The following is a 22596-nucleotide window of genomic DNA, read 5'->3' on the forward strand; positions in this document are numbered from 1 at the left end:
TTACAAAGAAAATTTTAAATAAAGACAAGGGGTAAAATAGCTACAATTCATCTACCCAAAGATGCCAAATCATTTGCTATGTATTATGCTAGTCCCTTTCTAACAAAAGATACACACACAAACACATAGTATTTCAAATCCACTCATTTATGAGTTAAATGAAGTTGTTTTAAGCCACTTGTTTATGACAAAGAGGGAAAAAAAAGTTGCTTTGATATAAATATGAAGTAAGTCTTGCCAGGATGTCATTATTCTACACCTGTTATTGATAAGCAGTCAGCAGCCCAGTAGGTGAGGGGGCCCCCCGAGGGCTCATCATTAAGAGCATGTGTAAAAGCAGTTATGGCAAGGGGACATTTACACTATAAATACAGATCATGAGGGCTATTTGAGAGTAGTCTTGGATGAGGCTGCTCTTGCTAACCTAAAAACTCTGGGAATACCCTTGGGGCATTTGCTCCTGTCCTGGCGAGGCAATCCTTATAGACAGTAATGGTAAACTGCACAGCTGCCCAGTGAAAGAGATCAGCCCGCAGACCAACACTGGCAACTTCGTTCCCTAGCAACATGCTCTAGCAAGAGAACTTTAACTTTTTGTGCCAGGCATCTGGAAATCAGTCCTTTGGTTGGTCTATCCAGTGCCTTCTCATGTAAAAAGGTACACTTCATATTAAATTTAGGCTTTATTCCTTTATCTTCCCTTGCCTGGAACAACCAAGTGATTAATGTGTCATTTGTTTGGAGTATAGTATTTCTGTATTTGGCTTATTAAGAGATATTATCCTGTATGCTATTGGCTTATGAAATGATAATTCCCACAGCAAACTTGTGCTAAATAAATCGCTAGCAAAGACAACTCAGTCTCTGAGCACCTCCCCACCACACACACACACACGTACACAGTGGTAAAATATTTGTTGGTCTTGTGCCAGCATTTGGGAACCAGAGGCTGTACTGGTCTTCTCTCTGCTTAGAGCATCAGCACTGTGAGGGGAGAGAAGCCTGGTGTGCCTGGAGGAAATGGTGGGGGAGAAGGCGGGGGGCAGGGCAGGTGGCAGAAGTTTCTGGCCAAGTGGGGTCAGGAGTAGCAGGTGGACAGCCCCTGGAGAGGTGCCTGTACTAAGTAGGTAGTTTGATTGTTAATAGGACGGAGCATCACCCTGCAGAGTTGCCCACCCAAAGAGGGGAGGTGGGAGTGGGGGGAGCAGCAGGACTAAAACTAAGGCTCCAGTCCACTTCTGAGCTGCCCAGCTGTGCGACCCTGGACTAGTCTCTCCCTCTCTTCACAGCAAAATAGCCCCGGAGGGTCTTTTGGGTCTCTGCCCATGTACACACTAGAGGGTGTAAATAATTAGAGGGAGAAAGCATTGATTAATGACCCAAAGGGAGACAGGGCTGGCTGGATCATTTTTCAGGCCTCTGGGCACCCCTTAAACTCTCAAACCTTGGACCCCCACCCACACTTCCCAGCACTTGTGTACCCATGTCTTCCTGAGTCCAAGCCCAGCTCTGCTACTCTCTAGCTGTGTGACTATGGGCAAATCACTAAATCTCAATTTCTTTCCTCAATTTCTTCATCTGTGGATGATATTTTTATAGAGTCATTTCAAAATACCTAAGGCATTCCCAGGCACACAATGAGTGCCCCATTACGGTGGTGATTATTATCCTTCTCCAGTATACCTGCCACCTGTATTACCCTGTTTAATCATTTTGACAACCCTGTGAGGCAAGTGCCAATAAATCTAAGCTCCATTTTACAGAGAAGGCAAGCGAAGTTCAGAGAGGTCAATGACTCGCCCTGGGGCACATTGCTGCAAGCAGGTGAGAGTTGAGAGTGGAATCCAGATGTGCCTCTCTCCAAAGCGAACTCAGTGGTCCCCCAGCACTGCTGCGTCCTGGGCCCTTGGGCGGGGCTGTGCCAGCAGAGGGGGCTAAGGACGTCTCTCGGACCAGTGTCCGCTGGGGCACCCGATTCTAGGGGGCAACTCTCTCGCCCGGAAGGAAAGCGATTTGGGGGAAAGCCTCAAAAACAGCCCAAGCAGGTCCCGAGTGTATAGGAGCCAGACGAGAGGGTCATAGAGTGCGTGGGTGGGCGCTCAGCTTCTCCAGGCTGAGCCTTCTCTCGGAACTCTGCCGGGAGTGGGAGGAGCCGGCTTGGCCCGACTGCAGTTCCCGTTATCGACACGTGGGGGAGTCGGAGCCGGCGAAGAGCTACCCCCTAAATACCATAATTTCCGCGGGTGTGCGTACACGTAATATGTCCCCATGGCCGACATGAGCGTGACCTAGGCCAGAGGGCGCGAGAAAAGAGAGGCTGGGGAGAGCTGGCTGTAGTCTGATCTGAAGTTGGCTAAGTCCGCGGGTGAAGAAGGAGGCCCCCCAGGGAGAAGCGGGGTGCCCGCCCGCTCTGACTCTCTCCCGCTGGGCCCTCCACCCGGCTTCTGTTTTCTGAGGCTTTCCTGCGTCTGTTTACTGAGGCATTTCCCAAAATTGCCGGGGGAGATCCTTGAATACCAGGCTAAGGACTCGGCCCATGAGGGCGGGGTGAGGGAGGAAGAGTTGTCGCGGGAATGTAAGTAAATATGAGGTTAACTGCCAGTTTAATTCCCACACTCCTTACTTTCCCCTTCACTAAGGAACTCTGAGAGAGCCTCAGGCCTTTTAAAACCAGAGGGAAAAGGCAGAATAACTCTTCACACTGAAAGTTTAGCAATTGGTTATGGGTTCCTGTTAGAGAAATGTACATTTTTTTAAACTTCAGAACGGGTAAATGCTTAACCCAAAAGAACTTCTAAAAGTCTAATTTCCGAGAGAGGTGTTTGCGGGGAGAAGGGATGGCATGACCTGGCATTCATGGGTTGGGAAGTGAAGCAACTTTGTGTGGTCTGGGACCGGGAGCAGAGGCAGGGTCCAGTTCACCTGGGCACATGGGGTCTGGGTTCCAGACCTCTGTAAGCAGGTTGCCCAGCAGGTACCCGAGTGTATAGGAGCCCAGGGTTACTGCCCAGGGTTCTGCCAACCTAGCAGGAGGTGTGGGGCGGAGGCAGAGGGGTGAATGATAAAGGAAGCATAACAAAGAGAAAGAGAAAGAGAAAGGGGAAGTTAAAACTGAGAGGTTGGAGCTGGGCAAGACCTTCATTCTTCATGCCTGTTTCCTCATCTGAAAGGTGGAGAAAATAACACTACCTAATGCAAAGGGCTATTGTGAGAATTCAATGAGCTGGTGTCCTAAAGAGGGCTCTGTAACTAGTGCAAAGGCTAGGCAGGAAACCTCTGTGGAGGCCTCCCTGATTGCCCCAGACCCCAAATGTTACTCTTACCTTGGGGCTCCCAGAGCCCATGATCCAGCCTTCAGTGCCAGCCCCGGCCTGGATGGGTTTGTTTTGCATTTGTCACCACCCCGCTCCCACTACACCATTATCCCCACTCCAATCTCTGCCAGACTGTGAACATTTCAGGGCAGGTATGGTGGCTGATTCATCCTTGTAGTCATTCAAAACAAGGCCTGATAATACTTGGCAAAATGATAGTGAAGTTCACCTTAAAAAAAAATGTGAAAATAGACAGCAAAGTTATAAAAACAAAAGCAGTAGAGAAGAAAATGGGACTATATGTTGAAACATCAAACGTTTAAAAAATTATACATATACTTTATGCTCAACAACTCCATTCCTAAGAATCTACACCACAGAAATAATAGCAGTGATGAGGCAAAGATAAATGTGCAAGGATGTTTACTGCAGTATTGTTTGTAACTATGGCAAAGAACTGAAACCAACCCAAGAGTCTACCAAGAGAGGATGGTGAAATCAACTGAGGTGCAGCCATACAATGCGATGACCAGCAATTGTTAAAAAGAACTGAATGGGTCTAAGTGCTGAGGTAGGAAGAATCTCTAAAAGATAGCAAGATGCAGAACAGGATGTACGGTTTAAGTCCTTTTCTTTAAAAACATTCTCTCACCAGTGCTTTCAAAACTTTATTTGTCAAAGTTCTCTTCCTTCTCCCACCCAGGAAGTCAATCTGGCAGATCCTCTGCTATGAAATCCCTTTCCGATATTAAAAGTCTGGTCCAACCCAATTTAAATTTCAAGCTCTTTGCATCTTCAAAATATATATAGCATAAATACATGCCAGGCTTGTCACTTTAATTAGTTTATTTCTCACCACAGCCATCTGAAGTAGGTACTGTGATTATCACCTCCATTTTTCAGATGAGGATATTGTGGTAGAAAGGTTAAACAATTTTTCCAAAGTCACACAGATCAGAAATGGCAGAGCCGGTCTATGGCTCCAGAATCTATACTCTTTAGTCTGTTTTGTTGCCCTAGGCTCACAGGACCACAAATGGGACTTTTTCTTGTCTCGGGCTTTCAGCAGGTGCAGTATATCAGTATATATCATTAACTGGATATATTAGAATTAATTTAGCCATTCCCCTAATGATGGACAGATAGATTGTTTCCAGTCTTGTACTCTTACAAACAATGCTGCAATGAATGTCTTTGTTCAGATGTTTTTGTACACTTGTACAAATATTTCTGCGGGTTAGATTCATAGAATCTATGCAACTGCTGGGTCAAAGGGTAAATCTAAATTTGAATTGCTATTTAGGATACCTATGGCTGTTTAATCAATTACCCCAAAACTCAGTGCTTAAAATTACCATTTTATTTTATTTATTTTATTTATGATTTTGTGAGCCAGGAATTCAGGAAGGGCTCAGCTGATTCTCTTCCAGGCTGGCTTCATCATTCATATGACTGGGCTTCAGTGCTCTGTGACCTCTCTCTCTCTCTTTGTGGTATCATATTCTGCAGGGCTTCCCCACCTGGTTTGGTGATGTCAGGTAATCACAGTTCAGGTAAACTGCCACTCGGCTTGTAAGAGGTAGGAAGTAGAACCCACTGGGAAAGATAAGGGATACATTTGGAACTAGGACATTATCATTTTTGCTGTATTTTATTGGTCAGAGAACTCGCAGGCCAACCCAAATTCAAGGGAAGGGTTCATAGACCCCTACCTCCCCGTGGGAGGACTGTCAAAGAATGTGTGGCCACCTTTACTCTGACACACTAACCATTTCCAAATTGTCTTGCAAAATGTTGGTCAATTTATATTCCCACCAACAAAATAAGAGTTTGTATTTCCCTAGGCTTTCACCAGCACTATACATTGTAAAACATTTTAATAGGTAATAATTTGGCAATTGGAAATGTTATTTCATTGTTATTTTGTTATGCATTTCTTTAATTATGAGTGAAGTTGATCATCTTTTCATGTGATTTCTATTCATTTAAAATTTTTCTTTCCTTGTAATTGTCTGTTTATATACTTTGCCTATTTTTAAATTTGGTTGCTTTTTTTATATTGATTTCTAAAATGTGTATATTAAGGAGATTAGCCCCTTATCTGACATTATGTTACAAAGCATTTTTCCAGTGTGTGATCTTTTGTTCTTTGATAATTTTCTTCATTCAGGTTTTCACTTTTACAGGTTCAAATTATCAACCTTTTACTTTAAGACCTCTGGGTTTTGTGTGGGATGTTCTTTTTCTTTTTCAGAATTTTCCTGTTGTTTTCAAATGTTTATTTTTCCAGAGGAAGATTAATCTCATTTTCTGAGGCTCCCTCCCCAATCCTATTGGTATTTGGATTGAAATAGCTTCCAGCTGATAAACCCCTTAGAGAAAATACACAATTTTGCAATTGGAGGGCTGGACTGAACATCACCTTGTTCTGAGTCTTCTCTTCTGTATGCCATCGAGGCTTATTGAGGGGTGGCATGCCATCTCAGGGAGGCCCCAGCACCCTGGGCATCTGTTGGGGAGGGAGCCTAAGAGCCTAGCGAGGGCAGCCCTGTGATCAGGTAGGCCCCGCACAACCCTGTCCCCTGGGAACCCAAGACCTGGCCGAGGGAGGCTTAGAACATAGCCCCTAGCCTATAACTCTTAGACCTTCACTGCAGGGTAAGTTCAGGCCTCCTTGAAGGAAACATTCCTTGGAGGACCAGGAAAGGAGCCAGATGTGCCCTCAAAGAGCTGATTCATGAGGTAGGAGACTTCACAGAGCAGCACCTTGTTTAGAAGACCAAACGTAGTTAAGGCCAAGGACAATCCTCTGGTCTCAACATCACAACCTAGGGGCGAGGCAGGGATCTGCTCCAGGAGCCTCAGGTTTGGGGTGCTGCTATGGGCACAGCCTTGCCTTCCCTCCTCAGCTGGGTCCTGCTGGCTTCTCTTCAGTCCTGGAGCCTCAGACAGCAGCATCCACCCATTCCTCCCCCAGGCGGGGGCCTAGAAGTGCCCATGGAGAATGAGTGGGCACTCATTTATTCAAGGATTATTTACTGAGTGTCTGCTACATGCCAGTCAGTGTTCTTGGGATGTAATAGAGAATAAAAGAAACCAAAATCCATGCTTCCTGGAGTTTACAGACGATAAACAAAAACAAAAACAAAAACAAAAACAAAACCCCACATAGTGAATAGGTAAATATGTTACGAGATAAGTGCCATGGGAAAATACGCTTAGGGAAAGCGTGGGAGTTGAGGGTGGGAGTGGCTAATGGTAAGGATACTTCTATGGGCCTTCCAGCCTGGTTCACCAATGTGGAACCCACTCCGGAGAACCAGGAAGGCAAGGAAGGTGTTTATGCCCCTGGCTCCCTCCCTGCTGGTCCCTGCTCCTGTCAAGTGGCCTCTCCCACAGTTCTCTCCTTCCTGGCTCCAGCAGCCACTTCTTTCCCTTCCCCTCAGGCCTAGTAGTAGCAAAGGTACCTGTGCTCCTGGGCAGGCACTGCACTGTCCTAACATCCTATTTACACCTTTGCAAAAAGTTCTCAAATAATCCTAATTTGAGTGCCGTTTTCTGCAGAATGCTGAGAAATACAGTAACATCTGAGCAGGCTGATGATCAGGCCATGTGGCTATCCAAGGAATAGTATTCTAGTTCTGGGCAGAAGGAACCAACAGTGCAAAGGCCTGGAGATGGGAGAGTAGGCCTGCCTTGTTTGAAGAAAAGCAAACAAGCCCAGTGGCTAGAGCAGAGTGAGGGACTGGGAGAGGGGTAGGAAACGGTATCAAAGAGGGGTGTGCTGAGAGGTGGGGCATGGCTTTTGCTCTGAGTGAAGTGGGGGCTGCTGGAGGGCTTCTATTAAGGAGTAACATGATACTTAACAGGACCATTCTGGCTACTGTGTTAAGAATGGACTATGGGGGCCAGCAAAGGGGCTACTGCAGTATCGCAGGTGACAGTGAAGTGATGGCTCAGCGGGCAGTGGGAAAGGAATGAGCCTACAGGACTTGCTGATGGATTGGATGTAGGGTATGAGGGAAAGAAGGCAAGAGTGTCTCCAGGACTCTGGCCTGTTGGATTTGGCAGGGATACTAGGTTTCTATTGGCTTCCCTGCACCCACCCAGTCTGGCCCTCAGATTCTGTCCCTCTGGTGCTGCATGTGTATGTGTGTGTGTCCAGCCTCTGGGACTGTGCTCTGCAGACCTGTCTCTTCTCTGGCTGGCCTAGAGGTCTGCCAGCCTCTGCCAGGAGGTTCCTCAAATAAGTCACATTCCCCTCTGCTTGGACCATCTATCTGCTGGTCCCTGGTCCAGGGTCAGGAGTGAATTCAGCCCTGGGGCACTGGGAAGGGAGGCTAAGCCAGCTTCCCCAGAAGCAGCCCCAGTGAGTTGACCGCTACCATATCAGTGACCTGTTTTCTGGGGCACTCCCAGACCCACACTGTCTTCAGCCTGGTTCTTTGGGTCAGACAGACCTGAATATGACCTGCTTTCTCTTCTGTTACCCTCTCAGCCTCTGTGGGCATCTGAGGCCACAAGTGAGGAGCCTGCTCAGGGGCAGCCCAGCACCCTTCCTCAGGGCCCTAGACAGCCTTTGCCTTTTCTGCTGGATATGGTCTTTCAGAATCCCAGTTTGGAGGGCCTCCTTCCACAGCACCCTGTGGGGTCACCTGGCTGGATTCTCACTGCCCTAGACCCTGAATTCAGGCTACAAGCTCCTTCTGGGCCAGCCAGACCTGGCCATTGATAACAGCATCACCATAGAGCACTTATCCCCATCCCTCACCCCAAGTCGGCTCCATGCTGACCTCTCCACAGGCCTGCTAGGGTCCATCCAGTACCAAGGGCTGGTCATAGGGTGGGGTTCTGGAGTACAAACTCTGCCACTCACCTGCATGTGACCTTGGGCAGTCACCTAAATTCTCCAAGCTTCCATTTCCTCAGCAGACCTCATAGTATCCCTTGCACATTGGAGGCCCTTGGAAGTACTTTCTGAATAAGTTACGACATGCAATACACGTAGCACAGTGCTTGACCCATAGTTACCGCTCAATAAAAATCAGCTATTTAAATCATCCTCATCTCCATACAGAGAAACTGAGGCTCAGAGAGGAATGGAACTTGTTCAAGGCCACAGAGCAGAGAATGGTGAAACCAGGTTCCCCTGTGCCCTGACCCATCAGTCTACCCTCCCTCTTCTTCCCAGACTGTGGGAGGCCAGCACAGAGTAGATGTCAGCACACAAATGGAAAAGCCAGGAGCTTACACTCTTAGAATCCCTAAGGGGAGGGAAGCTCCTGCATCATGGGAGATACAAAGATGATTTAAACACAGAATGAGCCCTCAAGGGGCTGCCCATTCTGGAGCTGGGAGCCGTGCAGCTCAGCATCCCTCCCTATATAGAGGATCCAGGAAACCTGCATGGACAGGGTGACACCAGAGTTCCTTGTCTATGACTGGTTCATTGAATCATACAGGTCACAAGAAATGGTGACAACACAATCTGAATTTTTAAAGACAGTCCAAGTTTCAAACACGGTTCCATTGTTAGAATAAAGCATCAAGAGCCCCTAAAGAATCCAGTATTGTGGCACCTAAATGAACTTCAGAGCCAGATGGGTCACAAAAATCCACATTATTTTACATATCTTGAGCTCAGCGTGGAGAAATAATGTTCCCATTATGCCAGGCACATAGATGCCAGCTGCCCCATTTCATGGGCATGTGCGTGTCCACATAGACATTAACACCAGTCCAGGCTTAGGTCACCCTCTCTTGGACCATTAGGTGACTCTGTAGCTTGAGCGAGCACCCCCATCCCTTCCAGCAATGATCCTAACCCCAGTGCTGGGTACCATAATGTCTAGAAAGGCTTTTTGAATCCTCAGAAAACAGTCTCTCACCTTGCGCACTTCCTGTCAGCATGAAGGGCAAGTCCTGGTCTAGGTAACACCAGGGTTGCAGCTAGGGTGTCTCTGACCAGGGCTGCTACCCTCGCCTCAGATACAGAGGCTTTGCTCCTTCAGTACAGCTTTACAACCTTAGTGTCTTGCCACAAACCTGATTTCACATCGACTTCTGCCGCGACTTTTGGTTTCAGTTTCTAAGAGCAGAAATGAACCTACTCTTATTGCCCTCCACACTCTCCTTCCTCCTTCTTTGTCTTTACCCTTCTTTTCCTCTCCCACCCTGGTAGGAAATGCCCTCTGATCCCTGGCTCTGTAGGAAGGGGTTAGGGGAAGAAGAAGGGGATAGAGAAGTGGGGAGAGTTGCCAGAGACCTCCCTCCATTTTCAGGGCTGGGTGGCCAGCCACTCACAGTTGTGCAAACTGTGCACTGCACAACCCTAGGGGATGTAGTCACCTTGATGTCAGCAAAATTTGCATAGTTTTTTTTGTTTGTTCGTTTTTTTATGCCTACAGCACCTGGTCTTCCTAGGTGGTCTGCCATCCAAGTACTAACTAGGCTCGACCCTGCTTAGCTTCCAAGATCAGACATCGAGCTTGTTCAGAGTGGCATGGCCGTAGACCATGGACCATGGCTCCATTGGGGCGCAAACCCAGGACCTTCTGCATGTAAAGCAGATGTGCTAACCGCTATACTATAGAACCACGTCCAAAATTTGCATAGTTAATAGCATACTTTTCAGGCAGATGGCATAAAGTGTCCTGTGAGTGGACATCTTTTCCTAAATTGTCTGAAGTCCTCTGAGTGGGATGAAGCAGCTGAGTACATTTTGGCTATGATCCCATAGAAGCCCCACACCAGCCTGTATCACACAAGCCACCTTCCCCTCAGGCCTTGCACCCTAACTGATTTATCCCTCATCACTCAACTTCTTAGCTGGGCTAGAACCAGTGAGAGACTCTAGTTCAAAAAAGGCTGGGCTCTCGCCTCTAGGGCCACTTGCGGGTCTCATTTTCTCCATCTGTAATATATGAGGACTAAATGGAATGGACAAAATGACCTCTAAGGGGCTCTCCAGAGTTATATCCGAGTCTGTGCTGACGGTGCAGAGACAGACAAGTTGGGGTCAGCCTCAGAGTCCTCTTTATTCTGAAGGAAGGAGGTTACCAGTCCTCTGACTAACAGTAGGGCTCACAGAGGATTCTTTTGTTGAAAGATGATGATGGGGATCCCATGAGTTCACCCAGAGGGGCTGTGCAAACTAGGGCAGATCCCCCAACCTCTCTAAACCTCAGTTTCCTCCCCCATAAAATGGGGTAATAATACTTACCTGGCAAGTGTCGGTGAGGATTAAAGGGAATACTGTATGCAAAGTCTGGCACACAGGATGAGCTCAGAAAAGAACAGAGGAAAGGGGACTTGCAGAACTCGGGCAACCTGGGACCTAAAGCTCTGATGAAGGCTGGGCCTGTGCAGCACAGCAGCACTGTGAGGCCGCCACTGCCTGAGCTCAGGTTCCAGGGCAGGAAACCTACCTCACTTCCTCTGGGCCTGACATGCCACCCCCTGTCCTTCCTGCCACTGTGGGCTCCCCTCCCCTCTCTCTGTGAGACTGCACTTCCAGGAGGATGCCTAGGGCCTGCCTGCATAGCTCTACAAGAACCCCAAGGAACCCAAACCCCTTAACATGGCATATAAGGCCCTCCTCTAAAGCCCCCATCACCCCTGCCACTCCCCAGCCACCTCGAGTTACCCGATACCCCCAAACAAGTCATACACAGTCACACCTCCATGCCTTTGCCCATGCTATATCCCTTCTGATCACATGCCCTTCCTTCTCTCCTCTCCCTGCCCCGCAAGACAGCTAAATCCTGCTTATTGTTTAGGGCCCAGCTCAAATGTCACCTTCTCTGGGAAAGCTTTCTCTGTCCTTCCAGTAAAGAAAATAATCACCCTTCCTGTTGGCGCCCTCGGCCCAGGACTCATAGTCAGGAGTCTTTAGAGCTGAGTCAGTCACATCCCCAAGGAGCCTCAGTGCCCTTATCTATAAAATGGAGGCAGATCACCTCTACCTAAGGAGGAGGGTGTTGGAAGAATTCAATAAAAGGGGACACATATAAAGCCCCTAAACACAGTGTGGGCACACGTCCATGCCTGATAATCCCTGGTGGAAACTTCAATTCCAGCCAGCCAACCTTGCAAGGAGCAGGAAGGGCGTGTCCGGCACCCTTTTCATCCCTGTATTCCAGCTCTTTTCAGTGGATTCTCAGATTTCTTCACAGGGACACTACCAGCCCACAGCTAATTGGAAGATCAATGATGATTGACAGGCCCCAAGACCAATGACTGACCTATTTCTTTCTGGAGCAGGTTGTCTGCCCCACTGCCCATTTTGGGCCCTCTATTGGAGGAAGGCAAGACCTGGAGTCATTTGGGGGAATAGGTCTGATATCCATGGGCAGCCTTATCTCAGCTTGGGCGGCTCAGGTCTACTCCTCGCCCTTCCCCTTCAGAATGAGGCCCTGTCATAATCGCAGTTATGCTACATAAAAATAGCTTCATTTCACAGATACATGAACAGCAGTCCTTTCCACTGTGGGAAGAGGAAGGCTATTTCCCCACACAGTTCCCCCAGAGGCCCCTCTTCAAAAGCAAATTCTCTGCGGAGTCTAACACTTCTCAGTGGATGGCTTCAACAGCTGCTTCCTCCCAGACTTTGGTGCAGAAGGCTTTTTGCTACTTTGCAATCAGCGTCTCACATTTTCTCATTTGGGTTGTGGGGCAGGGATGTGAGGCAGAGCAACTGAGGTTATTGTACCCACTTTGCAGGAAGGGGAGGTGACTTGCCCGAGATCACACGGTGAGCTGGTGGTAAAGCTGAGTTATGGGCACCCGACTCCTGCTACAGAGTTTGGTCTGCTCCAGCATATGTCTCTTCCTTGGAAAATACTGTGGCAACAGCTAAGGCAAAGAGAAAAAGGAAATGAGAAAAGGCTAGACAGAGCACAGATTTGAGAAACAAGACATTTATGCCACAAACATTTGCCAAGTTACACTAGGGATGCAGCAGGGAGCAAAAAAGAGGTCTGCTTCCTGCCTGCAGGGAGCTTACAGTTTAATGGAATGAAAGCTACATTTATTGAGCATATTCTTTATATCAGATGCTTTGCTAAGCATTTTTACATGGAATTTATCATTTAATTCTCGATAGATAACATTCCTTTGAGGTAGCATATTAGACATTTGTCATTTCTGTTGGCCATCCAGCATCTGAAACCCCTTTCTATGTGTGGGGTATTCTCCACTCATGAGGAAGAGTCCAGCTTCCATTACTGAGGCTAAGAATGCCAGATACTCCCTTTCCAGGCCTTCCTTGCAGCCAAGGCTGGGCATGTGACCAGTCTTAACCAATCAGCATGACCACCCCAGACCTGGTATTGAAGCAGCAACTGTACAGATCCATTATGGTGGTAACAGGAGCCCCATCTAATTTCCAGAGGCACCAGCAGCCCTTCGTAAGGGCAGGGTCCCTCATCCGCTACTGGTGAAACCAGTCAGTGTCTGCTCAGCAGTGGCAGCTAGTGTTGTCCTTCAGCTCTGCAGAGATTGCTCTTTACCTAGTTAAAAAAGAAAAAATCCTGCCCTGCCTGCAGGGAGTGGGGAGTAGTCCCTGCTGCTTCCCCCCAGGGGAAGTGGGTGGGGTGGGCAGCTCCTGGAAATAGCAGTGAGTCTGGGGCTAGGGCCAGGTTTCTCTGAGGCCTTTTGACCTGAACCCAGTGGCCTGAGCTGGGGTGGAAGTGGGTACTGGTTGGTGTCAGAAGCCTTCACCTAGTGGCAGCGTAATCATCTCTGCCCAGATCTATCCTCAGGCTGTCTGTCTTCTCCCACCCACCCTCCTCTCCATCCCACTGCTCCAGGCCTGGTTCTAGCTCCGTGACCCCTACCTGGACACCTGTAACAGCTCTTCTTTGGTCCCCTGACTCAGCCTCGTGTCCTCGCATCCACTCACTACCATCCTTCATCCTAGAGTCAGAGTGAGTCTCTGGAGCACAGGACTGATGGAGTCTCACCCTTTCTTCAGTACCTTACCAGGACATCCTGGCACCCAAATGCCTTTGCCTGACAAGGCCCTTCCAACCCCTCTAACCTGCATGTCAGTCCTCCAGCCCCATCCCAGAGCTCTGACCACAAACCTAGCTGACCAGTTACCCCCTGCTCCATTGCCACCATGCCTTTCCTTGCCCCTTGCACCTTTCCGCACTGCCTTTGCTCACACTGTTCCGTCTGCTAGGAATGCCCTTCCCTGTCTCCTCCACTCTTCTTTCTAATAAACTCTCATTCATTTTTAAAGCAGCCAACTTGTCCATGAAGTTTCCTTCAATCGCACGTAGACTCCCAGTAATATTACTGGGTTTCCTTTGTTTCGTGCATGAGAAATTCTGTGGCATTTTATAGATGTGGGAGCTGCTGCTACCTGGCTCAGCTACTTTGGCTTGAAAAGAGGTGTGCCTGTGGGACCAGGAACCTGGGCTCTTGGTCAAACAGACCCGAGTTCAAATCTAGACTTTGCCATTTACATGCTGGGCCATTGTGGGCAAGTTGGTTAACCTCTCCAAGGCCCCATATCTTTGGCCTCACTGGGCCCCCGTGAAAAATTGGTGGTTTCTCTGTTATCTGCCCTGTGAACTATAAGCAGCCTATTCAGGCTAGGACTGATGCGCACTGGCCATGGGGCCCAGCCTGGGGTATGAGCCTTTGTTACCCACTGAAGCCCTGCTTGATCTCCTTGTCTGAGCTCCTCCCCTTCAAATCCACTCTTCACTATGGAAACTGGCACTCAAAGCCCTCCCAACCAGGTTAGAGGGTACAAGGTTGGAGCCTCTGATTGGGCATCTCCTAGCATTGGAAGAAGTACACAGATATGTCCCATCTGTATGCCTAGATGCCATGGAATATGAGCAAGTGTCTCTATGTGTGTGCAAACTTGGGGGACGGTGAGTGTGGGAGGGGGCACAAGTGCTTATCTGTGTATGTGTGTAGCTGCTGTGGTTGTGCGTAGCTGCTGTGGTTGTGTGTAGCTGCTGTGGTTGTCAACTCAGAGCAAAAAAGCCCACACTTCCTGTTAAGAATCAATTAGAGCATTTTTTATAGATGCCCCAAATCTCCCTGAGGGTGTCACCAGAGCTATGGGAGGAGAGGTGGGAGCGGGGCGGAACGATGGGAGCAGAGGGCAGGACTCCTAGATTCTTGTCTCAGTTGGCTGCCAAGTCACTGCATAACCCTAAACCAGTCACTGCACGTCTCTGGGCCTCAGTTTCCCTTTCTGTAAAAGCAGCATGGAGGATTAGACTAGGTGATCCCTGAACCCTCCCACCTCTCATTTTCGGAGACCCAGATTAGCATCCGCAATACACTCTTCAGAGGGAAACACCATGCACACAGTCTGGATATCCCACTAGACATGCACCCACCCCCACGTTAATCTAACCCTCCTCAGACCATCCTAGAAAATACCTACACCCTTCCTTGTAGTTGTATGGGGGAAGGGACAAAGAGGAAGTGTCTATTGGAGAAGGCCTTAATGGCAGCCAGTCTCCCACCCTCATCAACAACTTCCTCTCCACCCCCATCCGCACCCTGCCCTGCTCCCTCCCAGTTCCCACATCCTCAACCAGAAGAGAAACGAATTACTCAATAGGAAAAGGCAGGAGTCTCTGCCCCTTCCACCCACCCCATCTGCAGTGGGGGAGAGGAAGTGGGAGAGAATCTGGGTTCACAGTCAAAGCTGGCCCTTCATTGTACAGACGAGAAAACCCACGTGCAGAGAGGACCAGTGACTTGCTCAAGGCACACAGTGAGACAGTGGCATGCCAGGTTTGAACCCAGCTTCCCACAAGCCTTTCCACATCTTCAAGCTGCCTCCCACCCCTGTGAAGGAGCATCGCTAATTCTCATTTTCACGGAGGGTGGAACATAAGAACAGGAGCTGACATTGCAGCACGGTGTCCTGGGGTGGATGCCAGGAAGCAGTTCCCTGGGATTCGTAGACTCCAGGACAGATGTCAGAGGAACACTCACCTCTTCCTAGGCATGCCTTTAGTGTAGGATACCCTGGAATGCAGTAGAATGCGGTTAGGAAGACAGCTAGAGACCAGACTTCCTGCCTATGTTAATTTGCAGGGAAGCCAGCAGGATTCCAGGAGGAGAAGGAAAGCTACCATGGCTGTGCTCCATGCCCACGACAGCTGTGGGAGGGAGGATCACCATTTTACAAATGAGGAAACTGAAGCCCAGAGAGGTTAAGTGACTTCCTCAAGGTTACACAGCTAGGAAATGGTAGAACCTGTGTCGTATGATCCCAAAATCTTTGTCTTTCCACTAAATAGTTTCCCAAAACATGGGCCACAGGACGAATTTAAATACATGGTTTATAAGGTGAGTTTAGATGATATGTGGGTAAACTGTTTTTTTAAATAACATATCGATACAAATGTAAATCAGGAAAAAAATAGATCAGCTCATCAAACTCGTGATTTCACAGATATTATTGCTTGGGACTAGGCTGTTTTGAAAGGTGCTGATTTAAAGATATATATTAAATGGATAATAGTTTAGGCAGTAAAGTCTGGAATGCGATTTATGAGTGGTCGCAGCTTTAAAAACAATGCTTGAAACCTCCTGGTCAGAGGCAGTGAATACGGCCCTCTGTTAGCAAATACAAGGGTGACTCCTGAGTGTCCATCCAACTTGCCACTACCCCCCACCACTCTTACCACCACCCCCATCCCCCAGTCCAGTCCAGTCCTTCTGGTGTGCAGCTCCAGTTCTGGTGGTGTGTGGAGGGGAAGTTCATTCTGGGTAGCACCAGCCGCATGTGGATATGAGATGGGGGAGAGCTGCAGGCTTCTGCGAGGGTGGAGGGCAGAAGAAAGGACAGGCCTGCAGGGGCTCAAAAGTGTGAGACGCAGCCCCTGGGGACCTGGAGTCAGCTCTGAGGAGAGCTGAAGCTCTCCACTTTGCCTGCCCTGCGTGAGTGCCCCTTCCCCTCTCAGTTTTAGCTTCTCATTTTGGGTCCTGGTTCCTACTCTCCTCCATCTCTATCAGTTTCAGCCTTGCTTATTTTCTGAAGAGCCATCTGGGCAGGAGGGAGACACTGGGCTGAGCCCTCCCTCATAGGTCTCCAGGCCTGGCCTAGAGAGCCAGCTCCAGACAGCTGAGCATCGGGCCTAGCGGCCTGCCGGCCTCCTAAACCCAGGGGACCTAGGGAGGATGCAGAACCCAAGAGGGCTTGGCCTGGCCGACTGACCCTGCAGTCTGGAGTCAGGCCCACAGGGGCAGGCCATCAGGAGATCAAGTGCTCTCGCTCCTTCGCTCCTAGGAATAACACAGAGGAACCTCCTCCCTGTCAGTAGGAAGCCCTGTGGTGGTGGTGGTGGTGGTGGTGGTTGGTGAGGGGTGGGGGGCTCCGGTATCCTTCAGTCCCCTTATCATGCTAGCCCCTGGATCTGCCCAGCCTGCCCTAATTACTCATGGCCTATTCATGCACTCAGAATTTGAATCCTAAATGATTGTGATCATATTCATCAATAAACATTTTTAGAGTATTTCTCCCCAAAGCTCTGGGCTGAGTGCTCTTCACACAGGATTTTATTGAATCTTCACAACGGCACTGGGAATATACGTGTTATTATCCCCACTTAACAGATGATAAACTGAGTCTCAGAGAATTGAACTGTCTTGCCCAAGGCCCGACATAAGGCAGGGAAGAGTTGGATTCAGTCTGTCTGACTCTGACCCTGTGTTGTTTCTCCTCTCCTGGTGAAAGAGAGCTCACCACTGGAAAAGAAGCTAGACTCAATCCCCAATTTAAATACAAAGTCTGCTGGGAAAAGCCACCTTGAAGCTTTATCTGTTGCCTATACCTTATAGTAAGTAGGTTGATAATCATTGTGACCTTGAACCATAAATGTTTTCTCACTACCATCTCATTTAGTCCATGCTAACGAGAGCAGATAGCATTATGCTCATTCTACAGCTGAGGAAACAGACTTGGGGAAGTACAGGGTTGGGTCCTGCAATGCCCTAGTCAGCACTACTTAACCAGCCCCTCTGTTGTGTCTGCCAGTCCATCCACACCACAATCCTCTCTCTGTCAGAGCACACTTTGATAGTGGGGAGGGGAACCAGCATGAAGAACCAGGACCACAAGAGGAAAGGTGATGAGGGGGAGAAGTGGGCTGCAAAAATTGAACAGAGTCTATCTGGTCATTCCCTGGCCATCCTGATTTTGAGCCTTGTGTCCTTGTTGGGCTTCCAGAGCTGCATGCAGGAATGTAAGGGCCACCCTTCATGAAAGCAAGACAGTGGTCCTGTATCCTCTCCCCCACAGCCCTCCAGCCCTCCACTGCCAGCCTCTTTTCTAGCCAAAATACCTTTATTCCTTAACCATTGCTCTTAGAACATTGCCTGATTGTGGAGCGTATACATGAGTATGAAGAAAAACATGCAGAGGACTCAAGGCTGTTTTTCAGTTAAGTTAAACAATGTAGATACCTGTTGGGGGAAAGATTTTTCTGCTAATAGACTGTTAGAAGTGTTCAACTGGAGAGTGGTAGATTGTTCACCATCCAATGATGGTGGGAAATCGAATTTCACTTAAGTTAAATAACCAGGTCAGCATTCAACTTTCTGATGTAACTAGAAAATAGTCCTTAAAAAAAGAAGTATCCATTTAAAAAATATGAGTATCTCCCAAAATACTGCAGGGTGGGCCCACATCAGGGGCTTTTAACTTTTATGTGAGTATATACCATAGCCCACTTTGTCTTCTGGTGAAGCCTATGGACCCTTTCTCAGAATAATATTCTTAAATGCACAAAATAAAATAACATAGGCTTTCAAAGGAAACCAACTTTATTAAAATGTAGTTATCAAATATTTTTTTAAAACAAATTTTTGATGTAGTAATAGTGCTTTCTTATTAACGAATTAAATATCAAGATCTGGCAATAGGCCTAATAGCAACTATAATTTTGAAATAGTGATGAGTATAAACCATATTTTGAAATATATGAAAAAACTGTAATTCGATTTGAAAATATCTATAATTTTATCAATGACACCATCACAAGGTCCTGCTAATACGGCTGTGATTTGTGACCCCATCGTTGAAGAAAAAAATATTCACACAGAGGTCAGTGAAAATAAAGATGTATTTTTTCTCTTCCAAATTTTTTGACCCTTCGAATTCTATCTTTGAGGGTCCCATGAACCCCAGATTAAGAACTCCTGGTCTAGTTCTATCTTTTATTTTATAGCACGTATATGTAATTGTATCAAATGTAGTTTTCAAAATCTGATTCAATTTACAAATAACTAAAACGTCTGGCAGATAGTAGGTCTCAGTAAATGGAGGGCTCTTGGGGATCCTTCTGTAGTTACTTCTCTAAGTGTTCTTCTAGGAGAAATGGAGCCTCTGTTTACTCATCCAGAAAGTGGATCTCCCAGGGCTTCATAGGGACACTGTGCCCCAGATGCCTGCAGAATGCTTGGCACTGAGCCAGGCCTTTGCCCACCAGAGTGGTCTCGGTGCTTGTCCTTACCGGGTGCCTTTTGGCAGGAGAGGAATCTAGTTAGGTCTGGGGATATTTTGACTGGCTCTCAAATTCTGGGAAGAGGGTGACTCTACAGCTCAGTGTTGGGAAGCCTCAGCCTCTGAGGTACCCCAAGACCTCCCTCACCCAGGGCCCTAAGCGGCCTGCATCCTGGGAATCCCCCGGAAATCCTTGGGTGCCTGCTTCCTCTCTTGACTCATTCGTGGTCACACGAAGAGCACAGTCACGAGCCAGCATGACTAGGTCAGTGTTGACAGGCTCACAAGACACTTGGCCAGGGGTCAGGCAGCAGACATTGGCAGGGAGCTGGAAAGCCCTCAGAGCCCAGAGAGCAGACGGAAGCCTAAAGGAAAGGTCCACTCCAGCTCCTCAAGCTTTAGTACAGGCCCAACCAGAACTCCCCAGAGCTCACTCCCCACTCCTCCTTCGCGGCCTCCTCCCCACGGCCGGGCCACCCTTCTTCCTGCTCAAACTGTCAATGCCCAGGGGACTCATGCCCTCTCCTCTAGCCAAGGTCTGCCATCCAACTCCCCCTGCTCCAGACCCTTTCCCCCTCATCCTTCCACTTTGCTATCAAAACCTACCTGTTCTGTGTCCCATCAGCCTTTGTTCTCTAAGGCAACTGCCCATTATCTGAGGTACATGGAATTTGGAGGTAAAGACCTGTGTTCAGGTATTGGCTCTGATTAGCTATGAAATCCTCTGCCTCTCTGAGCCTCATTCAATGTCCTTATCTCTTGCATGGACAGGTTTAAATTGCTGCCCTACTTTTCATAGTTGTTATAAGAATCAAAAACATGTTTAGATGTTCAATCAGTTTATAAACTTTAAAGTACTCTCATAGCTATAATATGGGACTCGTGGCTGACAAGTTGTTTGATGTGTTTCGATTATCAGCGTCCTTCTGGAGAAATGACACAAAGGAATGGCTTTAGTAGCGGCGTTCCAGGCAAGGGGGAGATCCATATAACCAGGAATCCCCGACATATATTCCCACTCACCCTCTCAAAATTATATCCCAAGAAGACATGCCCTTGTAGGCAGTGTAATCTTGAATCTGGGTGAGAATTTGAAAACTCTGGAGGAATGACCTTTCTGAACTCAACGCAAGGAATTAACCAAGTAGGTATTGGGGTTGATGTAGATTTTCTGCTGCTTTAGATGTAATTCACCGAGTTTGTCTCAACCACTGTTGAGCCAAGAGGGAGGTGGAAGGATGGAATGTCTGTTTTTGAGAAGGAAAGCCAGGAGAGGTACTCCACTCCAGGAACAGGGCCTGTGGCTCACAAGAGGGCGTGTTCAAACCATTTGTTGACTTGAGGGCCTGGAATTTGACCTTCTAGGAATCATGCAGGGTTTCCACCAGAAGTCCTGGATACCAGACCCTTTCTGCCACGCCCAAGCTATGCGCCTGTGGGCAGGTCATTGTTCATCTCCAGGCCTAAATTTCCTGTCTGTAAATTGCTCAGAACAGCAGGGTCTTCTGAGATTTCATGTGTTCACAAGACATAGAAATGCCCGCAGTTGGGTTTCAGCGTGAGGTGCCCACTCACCTCACCTCCCAATGTCCCCAAACCTTGTGCTGCCACCCAACACAGCACTTGTCTAGGCCTTCTATGTGTCTGTCTGATTCCTGCAAAGGGCAGCCTTGTGCTGCCACCCAACGCAGCACTTGTCTAGGCCTCCTTGGACTGATTCCTGCAAAGGGGAGCATTGCCTTCCCATCTTATACTTACAACAAGGCACACCTGGTGAGCACTCACTGTGCACACTGGCTGAATGGAGGGAGGAGAGTGGTACCCCTGAAATTATCCCAGAACTCACATTGTGGCAGGGCCAGAAGCCCAGGAAGGGCCCTCCTCTTAGTGAAGCTATGATCACATGTCTACATTTGTGTTGTTTTCAGATATTTCATTTAACGTTTTCCTCTGGGATGACAGAAAACATCATCCTCAAGAGTTAGTTGCCTTAATGTCTGCAAGAGTTTTATAAATGCCCTCTCTCCTTCTTCGGAGCTCGACAGTTTGGTTCAAATCCCAGCTTGGAGACTTACTAGCTATAACCTCGGGCAAGTCACTTAATATTCTGTGCCTCAGTTTCCTCATCTATAAAATGGGAATAATAATTCAACTTCTAGGTAAACGTATATTCAGCTTGACAAGAAAAAGTCAAATTGTTTTCTAAAGTAGTTGTGGGAATATATAATTTTATATCCCCAATAGCTGTACTTAAGAGATTTCATGGTCTACATCCTCTTCTATCTTTGTATTGTCCAATTTTTGCCAGCCAAACGGGTATAAAATGGTACATTATTGTGTTTATTTGCATTTCTCTGAATACTAATAAGGTCTTCATATGTTTATCAGCCATACATATTTTCCCTTCAATGAAATGCCATTTATCTTTTGTTCATTTTTCTATTATATTGTCTATCTTTTTGCTAATTGATTTGTAACAGTTCTCTATTTTTTCCTATATATTCTTAACACTAATCTTTTGTTGGTTATATTAAAAAATTATCTTCTCCCAGTTTGTAGCCTTGACTTTTAACTTTATTTATCAAGGTGTCTTTTGATAAGCAGAAGCTCTGAATTTTAATAAAGTAGGATATCAAAAGACAGTCACCAGATAGTTTACCTAAAGTTTTTAATGTTTAACTTTTAAGTTCTCGATCCATCTAGAGTTGATATTTTGTGTATGGTGTGAAGCGGGGGTTTTTTTTTTCTTTGTCTTTTCCATGTGGATAACTACATTTTTTAGCTCTATTTGTTGAATAGTCCTAGAGTTGATCTTTTTTTTTTCCTCTTGGAGCCAATCTTAACTGGTGTTAAGGGGACAGGGAGGGAGGGCCCAGCTGAAGTCTGACTGACAGAATTCCCTCTATTCCTGACCAATGACTTCCTGAGGGGGCTGCATCTAAGGAGGCTAGAGATGAAAGAATCCACATAGCAGCTTTGCCTGAACAGCCTCTGCCTGCATCTCAGCATTAACTATTTTATTAATAGATCTAACATACATGTATGACAAATAATAATTCAAATAGTACTAAAAAGTATCAAATGAAATGTTAAATTCTCCTACTTCCAGGCCCAGAGGTAACCACTTTAGTAGTGAATGATTTTTAGCTCTTATGAATGCTCTCCCTGACTACGAATAATATGCTTAATGCCTCTATTTCTTGATTTATCAACCCTAGAATGACTGGTTATTCTCTGCTGGAAATATTTGTTCCCTCATATCTGCTCCATCTCTTCTCCTTTCTTACCCCATTTCCAATATTTGATTTTTAAAAAACAAACGCTAAATGTTATGCCAACTCACGCAGCTGCTGCCACAGCTGTATTCAGGAAGCCCAGCCCTGTGAGGTTGCCGCGCCCCCAGCAGGAAGACGTCAGGACACTTCCCATCACCCCGTCCTGATTCCAGGCACCAGCGCTGAGCTGGACAGGACAGAAGGAAACAGCCTTTTGGTGTCTGGGGCTCTTTCCAACAATAGTGTAAATGAAAGGCCTGGGCCCATTTCCCAAGTAGGGGTGGTGAGCCCTGGGACAGGGTGGAAGGAGCATGCTGCACGTGGATTCCACCTTGTCGATGACCTGCCACACATGCTCCTGTGTGACCTTGGGCAAATTCCTCCCCTGGCCTCTTCATCTGTAAAATGCAGGTTTCTGAGGTTCCTCTCACCAAAGACTTTTGTGATAAGATTTAGAGTGGCAGCTCTGGGGATGACTTTCTGATAAGAGTAGAAAAGGCTCTCCTGAAAGAAAAAAAAGACA

The 22596-nt window shown here is 47.4% G+C and overlaps 1 long non-coding RNA gene across 1 annotated transcript; it reads right to left on the reverse strand.

The window, feature by feature from the left end:
• Positions 1–4676: 4676 nt before the first annotated feature.
• Positions 4677–15415, reverse strand: LOC112469526. Its single transcript, XR_003042648.1, has 3 exons — positions 15285–15415; positions 12029–12167; positions 4677–4910 (listed from the first exon to the last, which is right to left on the reverse strand). It is a non-coding gene; the product is annotated as an uncharacterized LOC112469526 (long non-coding RNA).
• Positions 15416–22596: the final 7181 nt, after the last annotated feature.

Source organism: Pteropus alecto, unplaced genomic scaffold (assembly GCF_000325575.1).
Source record: "Pteropus alecto unplaced genomic scaffold, ASM32557v1 scaffold86, whole genome shotgun sequence".
NCBI classification, from domain to species: domain Eukaryota; kingdom Metazoa; phylum Chordata; class Mammalia; order Chiroptera; family Pteropodidae; genus Pteropus; species Pteropus alecto.